The sequence below is a fragment of the Tamandua tetradactyla genome, chromosome 17, assembly GCF_023851605.1.
Source record: "Tamandua tetradactyla isolate mTamTet1 chromosome 17, mTamTet1.pri, whole genome shotgun sequence".
Taxonomy (NCBI): Eukaryota; Metazoa; Chordata; class Mammalia; order Pilosa; family Myrmecophagidae; genus Tamandua; species Tamandua tetradactyla.
The window spans coordinates 43231038-43251734 of NC_135343.1; the positions used below are offsets into that span (position 1 = coordinate 43231038).

Below are 20697 nucleotides of genomic sequence, written 5' to 3' on the forward strand. Positions count from 1 at the left end.
CTGTGTCTTACTCTGTGTGGGTTCTGCCTCTCAACAGGCTGGAACTTCCATACCACAGGTATCAACTGCTAAACATTTACTGTATGTTTTCTCCTAGCCTGGTTGGTCCTGTACCAAACACCTGGCATGTTATTTTATTAAATTTTTACCTGTAAGAGGTGGGTGCTATTATTGTCAACCCATGGTACAGCTGAAGAAACAAAGGGGTTGAGTACTTTGCCCAAGGACGCATCCTAGCACGTGGTTTGATTTGAACCTGGCAGCTGATTCTATATTCCATACTCTGCCACTCTGTTTTACTGTAAAATGGGTTAAAAGTGAGGAATCAGCCGGGAACAGGCAGGTCTGGGAGGTTAGGCTGACTGTGAAACTATACTGTTTCATAGAGGAAGACGTAGAGTCTGTGTTAAAACCACTTGTCCATGCTGAACTTGATGTTGGTTGAACCTGGGTCATTCTAGGTGTCCAGCTGATAGGTGAGAGCGGAAACTGGTAGGTGCGATTGAACTGGAACTATGTGCTGCATCATGACTCCGGTAGCCCTGTGGCAGCAGCATTTAGGACAGCATCTGAAGGCAGCGTACCGCTGAGCACCTTGGAGAAGGGTCTTCAGGAGCTAGGCAGGTACTCAGTGGCCTCTGCCAAATGGACAAGTGTTCATTTCTTTAATATTCAGTGTGACAGGTACTAGGGATTCGTGGGTGAAACGTAACAGACCATATCCTTACAACGATTGAAAAATCATGGGGCCATGTAATAAATGATTTGAAACATTATGCATAGACTGCCATGGAATCACAGAGGAAGTTGTTATTACCGTATTATCACTCCATCATGGGAGGTTGGAGGCTTCTGGGCGGGGGAACTTTTGAATAGAGAATGAGATAGGAGAAGAAGGGCTTATATGTAGGTCCGGCGATGGGAAAGCAAGACCGTGGCACACTGGATCAGAGCAGGGCTAGTCCCAGAGGGCAGAGGAGGAGCTCCCTGAGGAACTAAGACCATTCCGTAGCCCTGTTGGAGGCAGGGCAGGATTGGGGGACAGGTCCAGGGATCCCATATTAAGACCTGCTGGGGTTGTAAATCCCTATTTTCTTTTGCGTGTACTCCAGGCCTTAGCACAGTTAATTTATATATATGTGTGTGTGTGTGTGTGTATGTGTATATATATATATATATACGTACACACACACACACACATACATATATATATATTTTAATAAATTGAAAGAGACCTGGGTCTCTTTGATTTTCGAAGGAAAATCAAATCAGAGATTCAGTCTTAGAGAAACAAGACTCCATGCTTCCCTGCCCTAAACCTGGCCAATGCATAAGTGTATCTTCAAGGTTTAGCTTGGACAGAGCTGACCCACTTTATTTTGGTTAGGTCCCCTCCTATGGACTTCTGTCTCTCTCTGTGATTTCCCCATCACTGGCATGCTCATACCTTATTATGTCTGATTACGCGTCTATCTCCTGTGCTCTGCTTTGTGCTCCTCTGATGACTGAGACCATTAGCCCCGTCTTAGCTCGGTGCTAAGTGCATGGTGGGTGCTCAGTAAAGGTTTGCTGAATGAATGTACAGTTTCCCAAATTTTAATCCAGTCTACAAGCCCGACCTGCCACAAAATAACCCATTTTGTGAAAAACTGCCTTTCTAGCTTTAAGGTATTTAAGGGTACCTTCAAGGTATCCTTAAGCTCCAGCCCAACTCCAAAAAAAAGACTCCTTTCCAAGTAACTCTTCCCATTGTAACCATGGCTGAAACTTCATTTTTAGTGTCCTGTCTAGGTTAACTCCCATCTGTCACTCGAAACCTAAGTCAGATGCGACTTTTTGAATCTTTTGGCTGTCTTTGTTCTCTCCTTCCACTCTGCAGCCCCAGTACTTACCAGATGCTGCTTTCTCACTGGATCAGTTATATGCCCGTTTTGTTTCCTTTCTAGGTTACATGCACCATGAGATTCTCATCATGTCTCCTCTACCTCTTTTTCCCCCACAATGCCTAGTACATGATAGGGCAAATAAATTTAAATATGATGAGTATATATACACACCCAGAGCAGCATTTGGACCTGTGGCCTGGAGACCACCTCTGCTAGAATCAAGGAGGTAGCTAGGGAGTGATGAGGATAACCAAGGATGTTTGTTGCAACCAGAGTCTCTGGGGCCTGCCCAAAGCCTGCTGAGTCCATTGGTCTCCAAATTTTTATTTCTTAAACTGACCAGGTGATTTGGTGCACACCAAGTTTGAGAACTTTTCCATAGACCATGGTAAGTGCTCTACAGTCTTTATTAAGATCAAGCCACAGATTCAGGCACATGTGCTAACAACCAGCAAGGCCAGAATTAAGGAGCTGTTGGCCAGATAACCCTCTCTTACCCCAGAGGTAGATTCTTTCCCAAAGCCACCTAGCAGGATTGCCTTTATTTCTCCTTGACCACTCTTAACCCAACCGGGGATTTCCTTGGATCTATCATTATTCCCCGCTGGGGCTAGCCCCACATTCCTAGTTTATGTGGCCCAATCCCTAAATGGAAAGGAGGTTCTCTTACACAAAGGACAGTGTAGTGGGGGTAGCTGTTAAAATCATTGCTATTCCTGCCAGAAATCCTGTAAAACAGCCTCTACCATCCATATTTTAAGCCAGAAGAAACCTGTACTCCTTGAGGGGGTTAAATAGGAAGGGTAGGGGATGACTCACCGTGTGTTCAGGATTTTTTTTTTACATGGGCAGTTCAGGGTTTCTTTTTTCACATGGGCATGCTCCTGGAATCGAACCTGGGTCTCTGGCAAAGCAGGTGAGAATTCTGCCAGAGCCACCAGTGCACCACCCTCGTGTTCAGGATTTTCAACCTGCTGCCTCCAGCATTGAAGGATCTCTGTGTACAGCCTACACAGCCATGTGTGGAAAGAGAATTTAATTTGGAGTTTCTCAGATATCATAAAATAACATAGATATTATATGTATAATATATAGTATAATAACTGCCAGGAGCAATGCATATTTGTAGTGCAAGTTTCTGCAAACTCATCCATTTTATAAATCTTTGGCAAATGCCTTTTTGTTTCTCCTTTTTTAAAAATTCTTTTATACTTGAAGTAAAACCATAAACAAAATCTACACTTATGAAATGTCCACAGTGTGGTTTTTGGGGACCTTCTCTCAACACACCATTTAAAAAATTTTAATGGTGATCGTATACTGTTCTAGTTTGCTGGCTGCTGGAATGCAATATACCAGAAACAGAACGGTTTTTAAAAAGGGGAATTTAATAAGTTGCTAGTTTACAGCCCTAAGGCTGAGAAAATGTCTCAATTAAACAAGTCTATAGAAATGTCCGACTTGGTTCAAGAAGGTCAGTGAAGTTCAGGGTCTCTCTCTCAAGTGAGAAGGCACATGGCAAACACAGTCAGGCTTCTCTCTCGGCTGGAAGGGCACATGGCGAACAGGGTGTCATCTGTTAGCTTTCTCTCCTGGCTTCCGGTTTCATGAAGCTCCTTGGGAGGCGTCTTCCTTCTTCATCTCCAAAGGTCTCTGGTTGGTGGACTTTCTGCTATGTGGTGCTGTAGCATTCTCTGCTCTCTCTGAATCTCTCATTCTCCAAAATATTTCCTCTTTTATAGGACTCCAATAAACCAATCAAGACCCACCCAAGTGGGTGGAGACATGCCATCCCTTAATCCAGTTTAACAACCATTCTTGACTAAATCACATCATCCAGGGAGATGATCTGATTACAGTTTCAAACATACAGTATTGAATAGAGATTATTATACCTTTACAAAATGATATTTTGATTAAAACATGGCTTTTCTAGGGGGCATACTTTCTTTCAAACCAGCACATATACATATGCCATAAAATTTGCCATTTTAATCGTTTTTAACTGTATGGTTCAGTGGCATTAATTATATTTACAGTGCTGTCTACCATCACCACTATCCATTATCAACACTTTTTCGTCACCCCAAACTCTGTATTCAGTAAGCAATAACTCCACCTTTCTCCCCTCTCCAGCACCTGACAACTTCTAATCTACTTTCTATCTCTATGAATTTGTATATTCTAACCATTTCATATAAGTGGAATTAGACAATATTTATCCTTTCATGTCTGACTTATTTCACTTACCATAATGTTTCAAGATTCATTTATGTTTTAGCATATATCAGAACTTCATTCCTTTTTACAGCTGAATAATATTCCATTGTATATTTATACCACAATGTGTTGATCCGTTCATCTGTTGAAGGACACTTGGGTTGCTTCCACCTTTAGGCTATTGTAAAATATGCTGCTATGAAAGTTGGTACACATATATATGCCAAGACCCTGTTTTCAATTCTTTTAGATGTATACCTAGGAATGGAGTTGCTGGGTCATATGGTAATTCTATGTTTAACTTTATGAGCAATTGCCAGACTGTTTTCCACAGTGGATGTACTATTTTATATTCTGAGCAGCAATGTGGGAGGGTTTCATTTTCTCCATACACCTGGCAATGCTTGTTTTTCTTTTTTTAAGAGCCACCCTAGTACATATGAAGAGGTATTTTATTGTGGTTTTGGGTTTGTATTTCCCTAATGGCTAATGATGTTGAACATCTTATCATGTGCTTATTGGTCACTTCTATATCTTCTTTGAAGAAATGCTTATTCAAGTCCTTTGCCCATTTTAAAATTGGGTTGTTTGTCATTTTGTGGTTGAGTTGTAGAAGTTCTTTATGTATTCTGGAAATTAAACCTCTACCAGATATGATTTCCAAATATTTTCTCCCATTCTGTAGGTCGTCTTTTCACTTTTTAAATAATGTCCTCTGACGCACAACAGTTTTAAATTTTGACAAAGTCCATTTTATTTTTTCTTGTATAACTCATGCTTTGGGTGTCATGTCTAAGAATCTATTGCCATATATATATAAAGTAATGAATATTTTCCCTTATGTTTTATGGTTTTAGCGCTAAATATATGAAATTTGAGTTAATTTTTGTATATGGTGTGAGGTGAAGGTCCGATATAATTTTTTTGCATGTGGTTATCTGGCTGTGCAACACCATTTGTTGAATAGACCATTCTTTCCCATTCTTTGCCAAGAGTGGATTTGGCACTCTTGTTGAAAATCAATTGGCCCTAAATATGTGGGCTTATTTCCAGACTCTCAATTCTATTCCATTGGTCTTTATGTTTATCCTTATGCCAGTACCACAGTGTTTTGATTTTTCTAGCTTTGAAGTAAGTTTTGAAATTGGGAAGTGCAAGCCTACTAATTTTTTTTTTTCTTTTTTTTTTCTTTTTCCCATCATTTACCTCTGCTGTTGCTGTGATAGTGCTGAAGCCTACTAATTTTGTTCTTTTTCAAGAGCACTTTGTCTTTGGGGGAGTTGGGGAACTTTTTAGGCCTTCAGATTTTCAAATTTACAATAAATGAGTTAGAACTTAAACATCTAGTTTTATAAATACAGTCTGATACAAAATAGAAAATGATCCTTTTATTAGAAAGATACTAGGCGTTCATGCATAACCAGAAGATTTCAAGAAGTCAAATTCATATAAAGCCAAAATATTTTTCACTTCCAATTGTGTGCTCTTTTTTTGTAAAAGAAGGAAATAAGCTGGCATGTATATTTATGAGTGCAAAAAGGAAAGCATTTTACTAGGAAATGTTTATTTTTTTGACAGTATCTATCTATATAGCAGACTGAAATTTGTTTAATTTGAAATTTAACCCATTAGTTAATAGATATTCAGAGTATTAGACTTCAAAACTACCATTTTACAGAGACCCGAAGTAGTCACTTACTGATAGTTACTGGGACATTCATACCTCTGGTCAAACCCCCCATGAACTTTGTCACCCTCAGGGAAAAGGAGAATCAAAAAGGAATAATAATTTTGGGAAATATTTCTGGGAGTTTGCAAAGAGCAGCCATTTCCCTAACCTGAGACATATCCATGCAGAGGGGAACTGCTAATAAGTCTTGCCCAACCCTTCCAGGGCCTTGCCAGCTGCCAGCCCTCAGGAACTGCTTAGGCCCACGGTAAACCTCAGGGTTCGGGGTGCAGCAGTGTTCCATTGCGCACTGTCCCCCTAAACCTAGTCCCATGTCTTCTTTCCACTAAGATTTATTTTTGGCTTCTGATTTTCCATCTATCAAATCTCCAAATCCCAGTTTTTCCAGTTGTTCTTGTGCCATTAGCTGCCTCTCCATTCCGCATTGTGTTATTTTGATTCATTTCTGCACAGAGCAATTTTGAAATTAATGTCACAGAGACATTTCATGAATTTCTGTTTGAAGTCTTTACATTCACTAAGTGATCCGGTGGGAAGCTGCCCTTGTCTAGGGGCTGCGGCTGGAAGCTCTTGTTCCCAAAGTTCATGGATAGCTGCAGCCGCGGAAATGACCCACAGTGACCGGTTTTCATCATGCACAAGGCAGGCACGTTCTACCCTTTGCAGGTTCTTTTATGCCTCCTATAAAAACCACGACCTTACCTGGGTCTGTGCACTGCTCTTTCCCAGGTTTCCAAGTCTGGGTGTGTCTGCTGTGGCGAATAGGATTCCCCAGGCCATCTGCACTGGGAGAAATCGGCCTGGGCTCGTTCCTTGGAAGTGAGAAGGGGAGTGATGGGCCCCCCATGGCCCACAAATCCTGCAGCCAGCCGTGGTTATCTGAGCACTAAAGTCAGCACTAAATATTGGTCTTTCAGTTCTGCTTTCATTGCTATTCATCTCCTAGTGTGTACTGGAGCCTGCTTGGATGGGCTTGTGAGAACTATTAAAGTTTTAGGGATTCAACCTGATTGTTAAATACAGCATTAGTTAAAGTTAACATATAAACTTACAGTTGAATAAATCATATTCAAATATAAATATTTATGATTATATTAAAAACAATTCCACTTCCTAATTATTTTACTATTATCTATGCTCTTGAGGTTATTTATGTTTATTATACATTTATGATGGAAATTCCACAAAATGGTGTGCTCCTGCCCATCTATTCTCAACTCCCAAGTTCAGGGATATCCGTTGGTAGCTTGAAATTACTCATGAAGGACGTATTTACACTGGAGAAATGGTTACAAAACAGGGCTTTCTTTCCTTGGGGCACTGGTTGATAAAGTTACCAGCACACCACTGCTCATACTGTCTTAGTGGGGATTGGTGTTTAATTTGTAGGAATAAAGTGTAGTCACTTGGAGTTTACAAGCCCCGCTTCTTCAATGGATTTCAGCCCTTTCCAGATAGCTCTGCTTTTAGATGTGTTGCCGTGCCCAAAAAAGTAGAGGTTCTGGCTAAGTTTAGTGTGGGGAAAACAAGTGAGTCACATCTTAAACAAGTCACTTCATCTTCGTGGGCAAGAGTTTCCTTGACTGTTAAATGACAGGGATGGGAGAAAAACTGGTCTAAATTAAATAAAGTAATTAATCTAGCAATGGGGAAGAGAAACTTTTTTTTTTTAAGTTTTTGTTATGACATGTTCCTATAGACAACAAAGAAACAGAATAGCAAAAATAACCACATACTCATCACCCAGCTCAACAATTTTCAACATTTCACCTAAAGACAGACTTTTCTAATTACTGAAATAATAAGAGGCATACAGAGGAAAAGATAGGTATGTTTTAAATTTTCCTTGCACATTTTGTCTATACAGAACTAAAAAAAGAATATTAAATTGGAAAAATGTTTTAGGTTTAAAATTTAGAATATATGCACCATTTATATAATTATGTGAATAAAGCACCAAAACCCCAATAATGGGCAAAGGATGCTATTAATTCTCAAAGAAGATGCAAGATAAAATTCCCACCACTAATTTAAAAAAGTCAAGTTAACTGGAGACCAGGGTTCAATTTCCAGTGCCTACTCAAGCCAAAAAAAAAAAAAAAAAGTCAAGTTAAACCAATAATAAGACTCAATTTTACACCTAAATATTAAATGACAAAGAAATAAAGGAAGGACAGAAGGAAAAAAGGAAGGGAGCCAGGAAACCTAAAGCTGGACTTTGAATATCCTTGTAAATTTGGAGGACAATTCAAGTATTCATAATTATCAGATATCACAGTAATAGGTCAAAATAAAAAGAGAAACCTCTACAAAGATAATTATAAAGACTTTAGTCATGATATAAAAAACCTGAACAACCAATACTAGGGAAATTGAATAAATTATAATATATGAATATGATAGAAGAGTATAAATTCATAAAAATGATAAATATAGTTATTGTGTTGAATTTAGAAAATTAAATGGAAAAAGTAGAACACAATTTTATATGTATATACATATCTTCTGATTACAACTGTGCTAAAGGACTAGAGCAAATTGAAAGTAGATGGTAGTTTACATTTTTTAAAATGTCCTTTTCAATGTTTAAATTTAATATATAAGATTAAATAGTGAAACGAGTAATTGCTAAAGGGTTTACAGTCTCTAAAATACTATGAAATTTAATCTTTTCCATTCGTAGGCAGTGGAAAGCTCTGTGATTTTGAGGATTGCAATGGAAAATTTTCCTTCACCCACTTTCTGCTGAGTTTGGGAAACAGGTTGATCAGATCAGGATGGCAACTTAGATAATAATAGTTGAAGGGAAGGAGGAAATTAATAGTGACAATGACTGTCTAGGATCTATACTTTATTGCTGCTACCATAAAATCCTAAGGTCCTAAAACAGAAATAAAAAACAAATGATAAATTTTCTGGCACATACATTTATCTTTCTTTTTTAGCAGTTTTATTCACATACCATACAATCCATCCTAAGTGTACAGCCAATGGCTCATGGTATAATCACATAGTTATTCATTTACCACTACAGTTAATATGAGAATATTCTCATTTTTTCTAAAGAAAAAAATCTCATACCTCTTTTATCTCCCTGTTATTGACATTTTGCTTTCGTCTAGTGCCTTTATTACAATGGATGCAATAATATTTTGTTACTGTTAATTATAGATTTTAGTTTACATTAATTGTATTTTTCCCAGATACCACCTTATTATTAAAACCTTGTAATAGTTACATAAGTTTGTTTCAGTTCATGTAAGAACTTTCTTATATTTACGGAATTAACCACCATCATCATCTACTCTAGATTTCACTTACATTTATCTTTAGAATAAAAAATAAATAAAAGTTATTTTAAAATAATAATTAGGCTTTTTTGATTTACCTTTTCTCTGGTTTCTTGGGAGTTAGTATTAAATTCTTAATGGTCTCTGCAAATAGATTCCTTTTAGAATCCTGCTGAAGGATTTTTTTTATGAAAATACAGTTTAGTTGAAATCAAACAGTATTGAAAGGAACGATGTTTGGGTATGAATTGGTAAGTCCTTTTAAATTTTTACATTTTAGAAATCTGAAATCTAGAAGTTTCTTATCTCTTGATTGAGTATAGAGAAGGGGGAAAGGATAATCATAGAAAATTAATCTTGGCCTTGATGAGCTGACTAGGGAATATATAGGCCAACACTTTTAGTCTCAGAGAACTTATTGATATTACTATAGTGGTCACTTTTCCAATCCTGTTTAAAATGTTGGGTTGTTGTATGAAATACTGAAGGATCCAGATAGTCTGCTGCATGTCACTTCTGAATAATTAAATGGATTATTTTTAGGGATAGGCACCTCCTTAGAGTATTCTGAACTTGTGTTCCATTTTCTTGTTCTCCAGCATTTTGTCATAGATCCACACTGTGCTTTTCTTTCTCTTTTTTATGACAAGTGGGTTAATGAAGGCCCTAAAGAAGATAAATGAAAGGGTTTTAAAATAAATAATCTGATCATTATAATTATTAAACAATGGGAGATATGTTTAGGGAATTAATATTTATTACAGATATAATGTGGGCCACATATATACATCTGCAATATCTAGTAGTCACGTTAAAAAAACAGATAAATGAAATTAATTGTAATAATATAGATTGTTTTACTCAGTACACCCAAAATATTATCATTTCAACATGTAATCAATATAAAAATTGTTAATGAGATATTTTACTATCTTCTTTTCATACCAAGTCTTAGAAATCTGGCGTGTATTTTAACTGACAGCACATTTAAATTTAAATACTAAATTTACATTGGAAATACTTGACCTGTATTTAGAGTTTGTAAAATTTACAGTTGAACAAGTAGATTCACATATCCAAATTATTCTGAACATTTTTCCAGTAGCTCAATTGAGTACTAAAAAAAATTCTTTTCCATTAATATTCACAACCACAGTGAATAAACTGAGTCATCTTTTTAGAATTGATTTGACTCTGAAACAAAAAGCCTGCCACTTTTAAGACTATGTCCGTCCAAGTTAAGGGAATGTGCTAACTCACGTCAGTTCAGCCTCTTTTTCTTTATTATTCCAGCCTTAGTGCTTCTGCCTTCCACTGGAGTCTATAGCAAGAGTGTCCCTGTGTTTTACATTTAAAAATTTGTCCATACCTGTTTTTTCGAAACTAGAAAAATTTAGCTATGTTAGCATTAAAATAATAACTATTTCAATTTAGTTACAAATCATAATTTATGAAGATATTATTGTAGCTTGTGCTGTCAGTAAAAATGATCCAAATAAACACATTAAGATGTTACATCAGTATGTAAAAGAAAAAACTTCTAAGTGAATAAATCTGTTGACACCAATGAGATGAGTGATGGGATTATGTGTGATATCAGAAAAGATGCAACATGCTTGATAGATGCATTACGCAATGCATTATGCAGTGGTTAAAGTGAAATGAAGCCTTACCAAAACAATAAAGTCGGTGTAATGGAAAAATATTTTACATGTCATTTTTTAATTTAAATTTTAATTAGATACAATTGAACAAAATTGGATATTAGTTCCTCGTTTGCACAGCCACATTTGTACCACATGGGTATTCTACTGCATGGGTACAGAGATTGTTTGTCAAAAGACAGGGCGAACAAAATGTACTGCGAGCTGACAAATGATTATAGTTTACTGCATCATTATATAGATGCTGTCCTCCTTTCCAGCATATTGTAGACTGGCCAAAAGTAAATCCCTGAAAGTACTGAAACTCACTGAACTGCAGTCCAGGTGCCTTGATCCTTGATGATGATGCTTGATTGTGTAACTATATAATCTTTACCTTGTAACTGTAAAGTCTCATGATAACTCATGACTGGTCCCACTTACACCCCCCTTATCTTATTTTACAACTTTGAAGTCTTATGATCACACAGCCTCTTTGTGTTTATTAATGAAAGACCTTGAGGCAGCTCAGAGCTGACCTCCCCAACTCCTAGGCTCCTTGCTGGACACTTGGATATGCCCGGAATGGGCCCACCTGACGTGCAGTAACATAAACCTTAACCTATAGGTGACCTAGACCTCCTTATAAAAAAATCACACCCATCATTGTATTACGTCCTGTGACTAAGCATATCATCAATCTGCGCATGCTCAATAATGAGACTATCTCTCATGTCACCATTTCAGGCCATTATATTCATTATCCTAAACTTGCCTGTCTTTGAACACTATAAAATCCCCAGAGTTACTGCAGTTTGGGAGACAGATCTGAAGCCCATGAGCCTCCTGTCCTCCTTGCTTTGTGCATTGCGATAAAACCTTTTTCTTTTTTTTTTTGAAACTCCAGTGTCATAGATTGGCTGTCATGCACATTGGCTTCGAGCCCCATCCAGAAACAGGAATGCCCCTCGTTCTACCTTCTGCACCTTTGTGTCTTGGAATCTGCTTTAAAGCCAGAGAGAGGGTCGTTTGCACTGTGCCTGTGCTAATTCCCAGTTTCTAGCTGATTTTCTGTTCATTCCCTGCTGCCTCTCTGAGGTTGCTTTTTTTTTTTCTACCCCCAATACCTGGGTCTCTAAACTAAAGTAGTATTTGCAAAAATATACTGGCCGGGGAGCATTTCTGCTGGAGGGCAGCGGCACCTTTCCATTATGGTTTTGACACGATCACCTGGCAGGCTTGGAGTTGAGCTGAGTCAGTAGTTGGCGCACCTCCCAGCCCCTCACCTCGTGGGGACTGCGGTGGGTGCACGTCGGCGCCTGGCAGCTGGCGGGAGCTATCTCCTTACTGTCTTTCCTCCCCCTGCGCCCACGCCCCATCCAGCCCCATCTGCTTTCAATTAATTTCAGTTCCTCTCAGTCTCCGATGTTATTTCATGTCAGCCCTAGTTTCCTCCTTTTCCTCCTCTTGCCTTCATGAGGTTTTTTTTTTTTTACATGGGCAGGCACCGGGAATCGAACCCAAGTCCTTGGGCATGGCAGGCAAGCACTCTTACCTGCTGAGCCACCGTGGCCTGCCCCCTTCATGAGGTTTTAAATGAGAAATTGGGAGAGGCTGCAACAGAAATAGCAAGCTTCTAATTTGAATCAGAAATCTGCTGTGGAAGAATTTCAACAGTTCGGCTTTTATGTCCTTCTGCCAGACTCTGCTTGAATTCTGGACAGACTTGGGAATGGAACCACGTCCCCACCCAGTGAGGGAGTGGCTGATCCGGGGTGGGAAGGAGTTGCCCACAAAGCTAGAACGAGTGTATTTGTAGGGCATGGGAGGCGTCAGAATGAAAGGAGACATTTAAGAGAGGAATGTATCTTCTCTGCTCACTTCCAGATGGCCTAGGTTGGACCAGTGTAAATCTGCAGAGAATTCCGCTGCTTTTCTGGTTCATCTGGAAGAAGCGTTTTCCCTCCTCGTGGGCAGGCGGAAGTGGTGGTGGTGTGCCTTTACAGCCGCGCGGGAAGGGCTGGGCTGACTGGTACCTGCATTCCGTCCTATAGGCACATAAAACAGGACAAATATTGCACGATTCCACTTACATAAAATGTCTAGAATAAGCAAATTCAGAGAGACAGGAAGCAGATTAGAGGTTACCAGGGGCACTGGGGTTGGAGGTGGAGATGGGGAGTTATTACTTAATGGGTCCAGAGTTTCTGTTTGGGTAATGAAGATGTTTTGGTAATAGGGTGATGGTAGCACAACACTGTAAATATAATTAATGCCACTGAATTGTACACTTAAAAATTGTTAAAATGGAAAATATTAGGTTAAAAAAAAACAAGTAAAAATTATCAGGAGGACAACAGAAAGCCTAGCTTCATGTCTGCTCTATCACTGACTCACTGCAAATCTCTTCCTTCCTATACTTGACTCTCTCGTGTGCGTTCAGTCTGAATCATTCCTTCATCACAGAGAATCTGGAAAGATAGATGGACTGAATTTTAAACTCTCTGGGAAAGATTATAAGAGGAAGACCAGATATTAAGCTGATGGCTCTCACTCTTTTCTAATAAGGAACTCCTTTTGTTTTACCCTTACAATTTTGGATTACTGAAACAAGAGAAGATACCAGGAGTCCTGGTCAACCTTGGAGGTTGGATCTTGGGTACTGAGGCCCTTGGCATGTGATCCACAAGGAGAGGCAAGGCATGGCCCCAGTACAGATGGGCAGAGAGTAAACTCTGTGGTAGAGCAGATAAGAACTGGACATCAGTGCCAGTATCTTGTCACCAACTTGTTGGGGTACCTGTGTTAGATTTTTGTTTTCTGATGGTGTTTCTCAAGAAGGAACATGAAGTTAAGTCCCTTTTCTCATTTCCTGGAGGGGCTTTGATTCTAAAATAACAGATCATGACCTTTTCATTCTGAGAATGGACCAGGAAACACAACGTAATCCTGTGACAAAGCCTAATGGTGCTAGACTTCTTTTCTCTTCAAACTGATGTGTGTGAGGAGATGTGGTTATATACACAATGCTGTGCAATAGGCATATTGATCTTTGGGTTCCACTGAGTTGGATTTTGCCTAGAGTGTGGGTAGAATGCTTCTTCTGAAAGGCTGCTGTTAGTCTGTATGTCTGGGACCTTGGCCTCTTAGACTGTCTATGTTTTTTTTTTTATTGAGGTGTAATTTACATACAATAAAAAGAGATCTTAGGTATTTTGTTCCGTGAGTTTTTTTTCCTTTTTTTTACATGGGCAGGCACCAGGAATAAAACCCAGGTCTCCGGCTTGGCCGGCGGGAATCCTGCCTGCGGAGCCACGCTGGCCGGCCCTTTTCCATGAGTTTTGGCACCACTATCCCCTTAAGTTCCCCTCTGCAGCCACAATTCCTGCAGTCAGTATCCCCTCCATCCCACAACACCACCTCCTTGGCCCCAAGCAACCACTTCTGTACTTTCTAGGACTACATATTTGCTTTACTTATTCTAAAACTTCTTATACATTTTTGTTTGGCTTTTTTCGCTCAGAACGTTTTTATGAATCATACTTGTTATCAGTGAATCAGTAGTTTGTTCCTTTGTATTGCCGAATAGTGTTCCGGTGTATGAATATACTAAAATTTGTTCACCCATTTATCTGTTGATGTGTTGTCCCACTTTATGACTGTTATTTTATTTTATTTTTTTTGCATTCTAATGGTCCTTTTATTTTATGAAAAAGCTAATTTAAATTGACATGAATCTGTGTTGCATACAAAGTCTGAGTGAAAATCTGGTGGTCCTGTTTACAAAAACATTGCCAGGTCTTTTGTGGCTTTAGAATTTCAGGAAGGGTACTTCAAAGGGCTTAGTGTTCGCATGTTTCAGTGCCAGCGCATAGGAGTAGACTCTGGCATCCACTGTGAGATGTCCATCAGCTACCAGAGCCTCAATTCTCTTCAGCAGGTCATTCTTTGGTAAAGAAATTACTTCCACAAATTCTCCGTCTCCTGGCTTTGGCTTGGGCCTGACATTCTCTGCATTGTTTCTATTAATGGTCACTGTCACAACATGGGTAGTGCAACTAGACAGACCAGGATCCATACACACAACTGGAGAGCATTCAGCAATGTCACCTGTATAGCCAGTTTCTTTCTCAAGCTCCCAAAGAACAGCTGCTTCTGGACTTTCATTATCATCAATGAGACCAGCAGGGAATTCTAGGCAGTAGCCTCCCATTGGGGGCCGGAACTGTTTGACCAGAATAACACACTCATAATGGAGCTGCTGTGAACATTCTTTTTGGGGGGGGGGGGGGGGGGCAGTGCATGTGAACATTCTTGACCAAGTCTTTTTGTGGACATTGGTTTTCATTTATCTTGGGTAAATACCTAGAACTAGAATTGCTGGGTCAAAGGGTAGATGGATGTTTAACTTTATTGGAAGCTGCCAAATAGTTTTCTAAAGTTGTTAGAATATTTTAAACTCCTAGAAGCAATGTTTGAAAGTTCCAGTTGTTCTCCATACTCCCCAGCATCTACTGGTGTCAGTTTTTATTTACATTTTTAACTATTTTAGGGGACATGATATGATATCTCATTATGTTCTAAATTTGCATGTCCTGGATAACCAATGTAGAACACCTTTTTATGTGCTTTTTGGCTATTCTTTTATCTTTTTTTCTGGAAGTGTCTGTCTTTTGCCCATTTAAGAATTTGTGTTTATCCTTTTATTGTGATTTTTAGTTCTTATATTCTAGATTCCAAGATACATTTTAGATTCAAGTCCTTTGTCAGATACATTTGCTGTGAATATTTTTTCCTGACATATGGCTATTCTGTTCATTTTCATTTTAAATTTTGTTGAAATTTAATTTATCCTTTTATGGTTAGTGCTTTTTTGTATCCTGTTTAAGAAATCCTCACTTATCTCATGGTAGAGAATACATTCTCTCACATTTTCTTCTAGGAACTTTATGGTTCTAGATTTTACTTTTAGGTCTATGAACCATTTCAAATCAGTGCTCTTGTCTACAGAATGGGGAAAGGGTATTTTTTGTTGATACGAATATTCAGTTATTTCAGCATTTTTGTTACAAATATTCAGCTATTCCAGCAACATTTAATAAAAAAAGAACTTTCTTATCTTCATTGGACTGACTTGGTTAAAAACAATTGACCACATATGTTTGGGTCTATTTCTGGACATTTTATTCTTTTCCATTGATCTGGTTGTCTATATTCACCCCAAATCCTCTAGATTATTTTACAGTCAGTCTAGAAATCAGATGATGTATATCTCCCAATGTTATTCTTTTCCCACATTGTTTTGGCTCTTCCAAAAATGGGCTGCCTCTTAAAGGAAAGGCTGCTCAGAGCAGTGCTGTGGGATTCCCTGAAGGAACCTATGTCCCCTGGAGGACGAAGCCCAGAGGGGGTCCTGGGCGTTTGTGCCCTGTCTGGCTTTGGCCCACTTTCCACCAGGCCTGTGTTGAGGCTGTGGGTGTCAGCTGTCCATAGTGCGCCTTTGCGCATGTGTCTGCTTGCGAGGCTGGTGATAAAAACAAAACTCTAGTCCAAAATCATATTTGGATGGAAAATAAAGCCCAGTGTGACTGGAGTAAATCAAAGCTATGCAAATGGCTGTTTAGAGAGAACCAAGGCTCAGAAATAAGGTGAAAAGAAGAGACCCACAGGGCGGGCTGCAGGGTACCCTGCCTGGAGACCAGGCCTGCAGGAAGTCCAAGGAGCCAAGGTGATTAATGTCTGCCCTGCAGCAGCTGCGGGAGCAGCAAGTTCAGTGAAAGTCAGCAGGCCCTTCTTGCAGTCCTACCATGTACGTATCACAGCCAAGAACGAGAAGCAGGAAAGTAGGACCCAGGATGGGAATTTGGTGAGCAGAGGTAGAGAAGGTGCTGCCTTAGAATTCAGACAATTGAGAGGACAATGATGATGCCAGAGGAGACACACGGAAGACGTCATTGACTTAGTGACCCAAAGAACCACAGAGGAAATTTGGTTTGGTGTACTGGTTAATGTGAGAGCCTGACCTCTGCACACCGCAGATGCTTTGAACATCGATGGAGCTGGTAACCCACACTTTAAACAGCTCACTAAGCAAGTAGCTAGTATATGCAGACGTGATAGATAAGGGTGACTTGGAAAGAATAGCTAACATTTCTTTAGTACTCTGTGCACCACATTAAGTGATGTAATAACTTGATTAATCTTTGCAACAACCCTATAAAGTAGCTACTATTATTAACTTCATGCTACCAGTGAGGAAACTGAGGCACAAGCAGATTATTAACTTGTCCCAAATTGCACAACTAAGAAATGGGGGTGGGGGGAGGTAGGGGGTTGTGGTCGAAATATAAACCCAAGTGGATGGGCTCCAAGTTTTTTAGCCACTTTGTTATGGTGGAAGAATGGGCTGGTCTTCAGAGGAGAATTTCTGCTTGTCTGAGTGGCTGTCATACGCATTTAGCCCCAAGGCCACGAAGTTGGCTGCACCACACTCAGAAATGTTCCTTCCCTTTGCTGTTTCTCATCAGAAAGGTTGCCTGGATTCTCCTATCTTGGTGAAACCTGTGTGGCCCTCGATGCCAGCACCTTCCAGGCTTTGGACTGGCAGAGAGAACCAGCCCATGGTTACCCTGCGCCTCCGCAGAAGTGGACCTGCTGGCCTATCGATAGGGCTTTTGACCCTCTGCCAAATGAAGGGGTGGGCTGGTGCCCTCAAAGTCTTCTCTGCCCTTGCATTCTAATGCTGGCAGAAATAAGCTCTTTTGGGGGCTCATGTGCCACTCCTGCTTTTTTTGTGTACTTCCATCTCCACTTTGCAATTGCTCTCTTTCCTGTGGTTTGCTTGAAATTTAGCCTGAGATAGGAGCATTGCCTCAAATAGCATAACTGCCATGTGGGGCTTGAAAAATGCATAGCCATGGCTGTGCTGAGCCCATTGTAGGTTTTGAATGGAAGCGTGTGATGTTTTCAGTTCTTAGTAAAAGCTAAAAGGGCTATTTTCTGGCATTCCTTCTTTTTCTATGTATTGGTATATACTGGATAATCTTAATATTGCTAGGGCCAGGAAAAACATAACCAAATGGGGTCATTGTTTATAATCCCCTTTGATTCTGGACTCTAACCACCCCAGAAGGCATGATGGTCAGTTTCTGAGAAGGTCAGACTCTGGAGCAGCCTGTATTTCCGGCGCTTTAAATTGAAGTTGGATGAGCCGGGACCTCCTCCACCTGCACCAGGTAAGCTCAGTGCAGGATGCTGGGCCCTCTTAAGGGGGAGGCACAGGGTGTGTCTGGGTGAAATCCTCATGTCCCTCTCAGCTGGAGACGGCATGACTCTGACCACGCATCTACTCAAAGACATTATTGCAGAGTCAGTTGTGTTGTTCTCTTGCCAGAAAAGCCATAGCCTGACGTTGGGCAGGGACATGTGGGTGTAGAAATGTGCTTCTCGCTTCACATAGCCACCAGCTTGGTATTACACACTTTTGACTGGGAGCTTTCTTGTCTGCAGGTCCAAGTGTGGTATAGCTCCTACCAGATAAATCTGGGAGAGGAGCAATTTTGTTTTGTTTTTCTTTCTTTTTTTTTGTACCCCAGTTTTTAGGGATATGAAGAACAAAGAAAGCATTTGGTTCAGCAAGAAATGTGACCATTTAAAGATTTCTTTCCATTATTATTCAAAAATCTTAGAATTGGCACTTGTCTATATCCATAATTATATACACGTGTTCATATGTGTATGTGCATTTGCTATGGCATAAAATAAAGGTCGCCAGAGACAGACAGACCTGAGAAAACAGCCTTCACCACCTGCTACATGTGTGCCCCTGGACACTGTGCTTAACTTCTCTGAAACTTAAATTATTATGCTCAATTCACTGGAAAGAGGGCACAATGATACAATACCGACAAAGCTCCTAGACACGTTTAAGTGTCAGAAAATATTTTTTAAAAAGATGTCTCTTGTTGCAGAGGCCAAAACTGGGACTATAAGGCCAGTTTTCCTGATGCTTAGAGCTGCTGTGCAGTGGCAAGGCCTGCCCCATGGAAGAGGGAGCCCACGGCCAGAAGAGGATGGCTAGGAGTTGGGGGTGGCCATTCAGAAAGGTTGTAGAGGCCTTCGAGGGGCAGGAAGTTCAACCGAGTTATCGCCACAGCCTCTCGGAATTTTTTTAATCATTGGCTACTCTTGAACAGACAATGTATAGGGATAATTTTCTGTATGAAAGGTATATAGAGAGAAATTAAAATGTGTAAACTGCTTGTTTTAAAATTATCTGTTGATTGAAATTAGTCTCCCACAATGCTATGAACAAATGGCTAAAACTTGGACAAGAGACTGTCAATTAATTATCACCAGGTGCTGAATTGGAATAGATTCTCACCTAAAGTTACATAACAGTTAGGTTTCTAAATTTATCTGCGTTCATTTAGCTTACACACTTTGCATTGACTAAATCTTTGAAAATGTTTATTTCTCCTGCCTCAGACCCTGCCACCGAAACAAAACTTCCTTTACCTTCAGAAAGATTTAAGTTCCAAAAAGAAAGAGTTGCTTTCCTTTTCCTATTTCATAGACTGTTTTGAAAGCCTTTATTGCTGGGGTGGGGCCCAGTGACACCCTCCACAAATCCACAGAGCGGTTTAAATTTGTCATCCTTGTGGGATGTAAAATGAAACCACGTACCAGAAAAAAATGGTGAGTGACTCACTCACATGTGATCCTCCAGGGAAGAGAGAGGCAGTGAGAATGGGCCACAAGGAGAGCAAGTCCCTACCTGTAATGATCATTCGGGACGCATGTCCTGGAGTGTGATCCAGACAGTGTTACAACTCTGAGTGGAGGTTGCCCAGTGAAGGCTCAAGGACAGCGGATGTTACCAGCTGAGCTCATTGTAGGGCAACTTCCAGCATTCCTGGAAAAGTCTTATCAGCACCCCAAGGAGGGGCTCACCTCTCATGGATAGGTTCACAGCTACCAAGCTCTCTCCACACACACACACACACACACACACACACACGTATGCACACACATACAGACACTGTGAATTTATTTATTTACGTTGAGAAATACAATTGTTACTTAGAAATGTTCCTCCTCCTAGGCTTTATAGAGAGGTTCATGGAGGAAGACAAATTCTAGTCCAAAGGTGCTTGGCAACCATGGAACCAGAATAAAGGGTATTAAATGGATAAAATTCATCTTCATAAAAGTGAGATTTATGGCCACTGGACCATTGGATCCTGGGACCAAGTGCCCCTTTCCTTAGGATAGGATTTCAATGAATATTTCAAGCTAAGCCTCTCTGACTGTTTTGCTAATGGACCCAATTTTTTTTCTAAAAATGCTAATACTTTCCAACAAGCCTGCTTTAGCCCAGAGGGGATTCCTGTTCTCCTTGAGGTGACTTTGCATATCTTTATTTTGATGGATATTTGCTGATTTTACCACTCAGGGAATAATTTCCCTGCTTCCTAAATTCTGGGTGAGTGGGGAGGGATGTACCACACATCGTAGCCTCCAGATCTGCCTGTTGAACTGTGTTACTTGAACTCAGGTCAATCTTTCGCCTACCTACAGTCTATCGTAAAGACATAAGAAGCTTTATATTTGATTCAGCGTCCGGCCCTGGTACTTCTAGTAGTGATATCATAAGGCAATTTGTGGGATAGTGTAATAATTATTCTTCTGGATGTCCAACCAGGAAATGTTAGGGACATGTTCTCAGCATTCCTAATGTTTCTTTATTAATCCCTTGTAAATTATTTCCACAATTTTATCTAATCTAATTTTATCTAATCAAATGAGTTAACCCTTATCTGCAACTTATTTTCCTCTTAAGAAATTGATTTTGGCATGAGTCTCATGCCTTTGGTTCCCAGCTGTTTTCCATTTGCTCTAAAACTCTGTTTTAAAAACTTCAAGGGCCCTAGTTGTAGAGTTCTGATATTAAAAAGTTGCAGTCTCCC

General features: G+C 39.8%; 1 protein-coding gene and 2 pseudogenes across 3 annotated transcripts in view; 1 reads left to right on the forward strand and 2 right to left on the reverse strand.

Annotated features, from left to right (window-relative positions):
- The window catches only part of ANXA4 (annexin A4), an 88917-nt gene that overhangs the window by 22357 nt on the left and 45863 nt on the right, over positions 1 to 20697 (forward strand). The window contains exons 1-2 of one of the 3 annotated variants that reach the window (XM_077134462.1): positions 15017 to 15086; positions 17859 to 17964. The exons of the other annotated variants lie outside the window; for them this stretch is intronic. The gene's annotated coding sequence lies outside the window, so the exon portion shown is untranslated. Of the gene's footprint in view, positions 1 to 15016; positions 15087 to 17858; positions 17965 to 20697 lie in introns of those variants that run through there. 3 annotated transcript variants of the gene reach the window in all.
- Positions 6114 to 6428, reverse strand: LOC143661142 (cytochrome c oxidase assembly protein COX19 pseudogene; annotated as a pseudogene).
- LOC143660956 (ADP-sugar pyrophosphatase pseudogene) lies at positions 14246 to 14962 on the reverse strand (annotated as a pseudogene).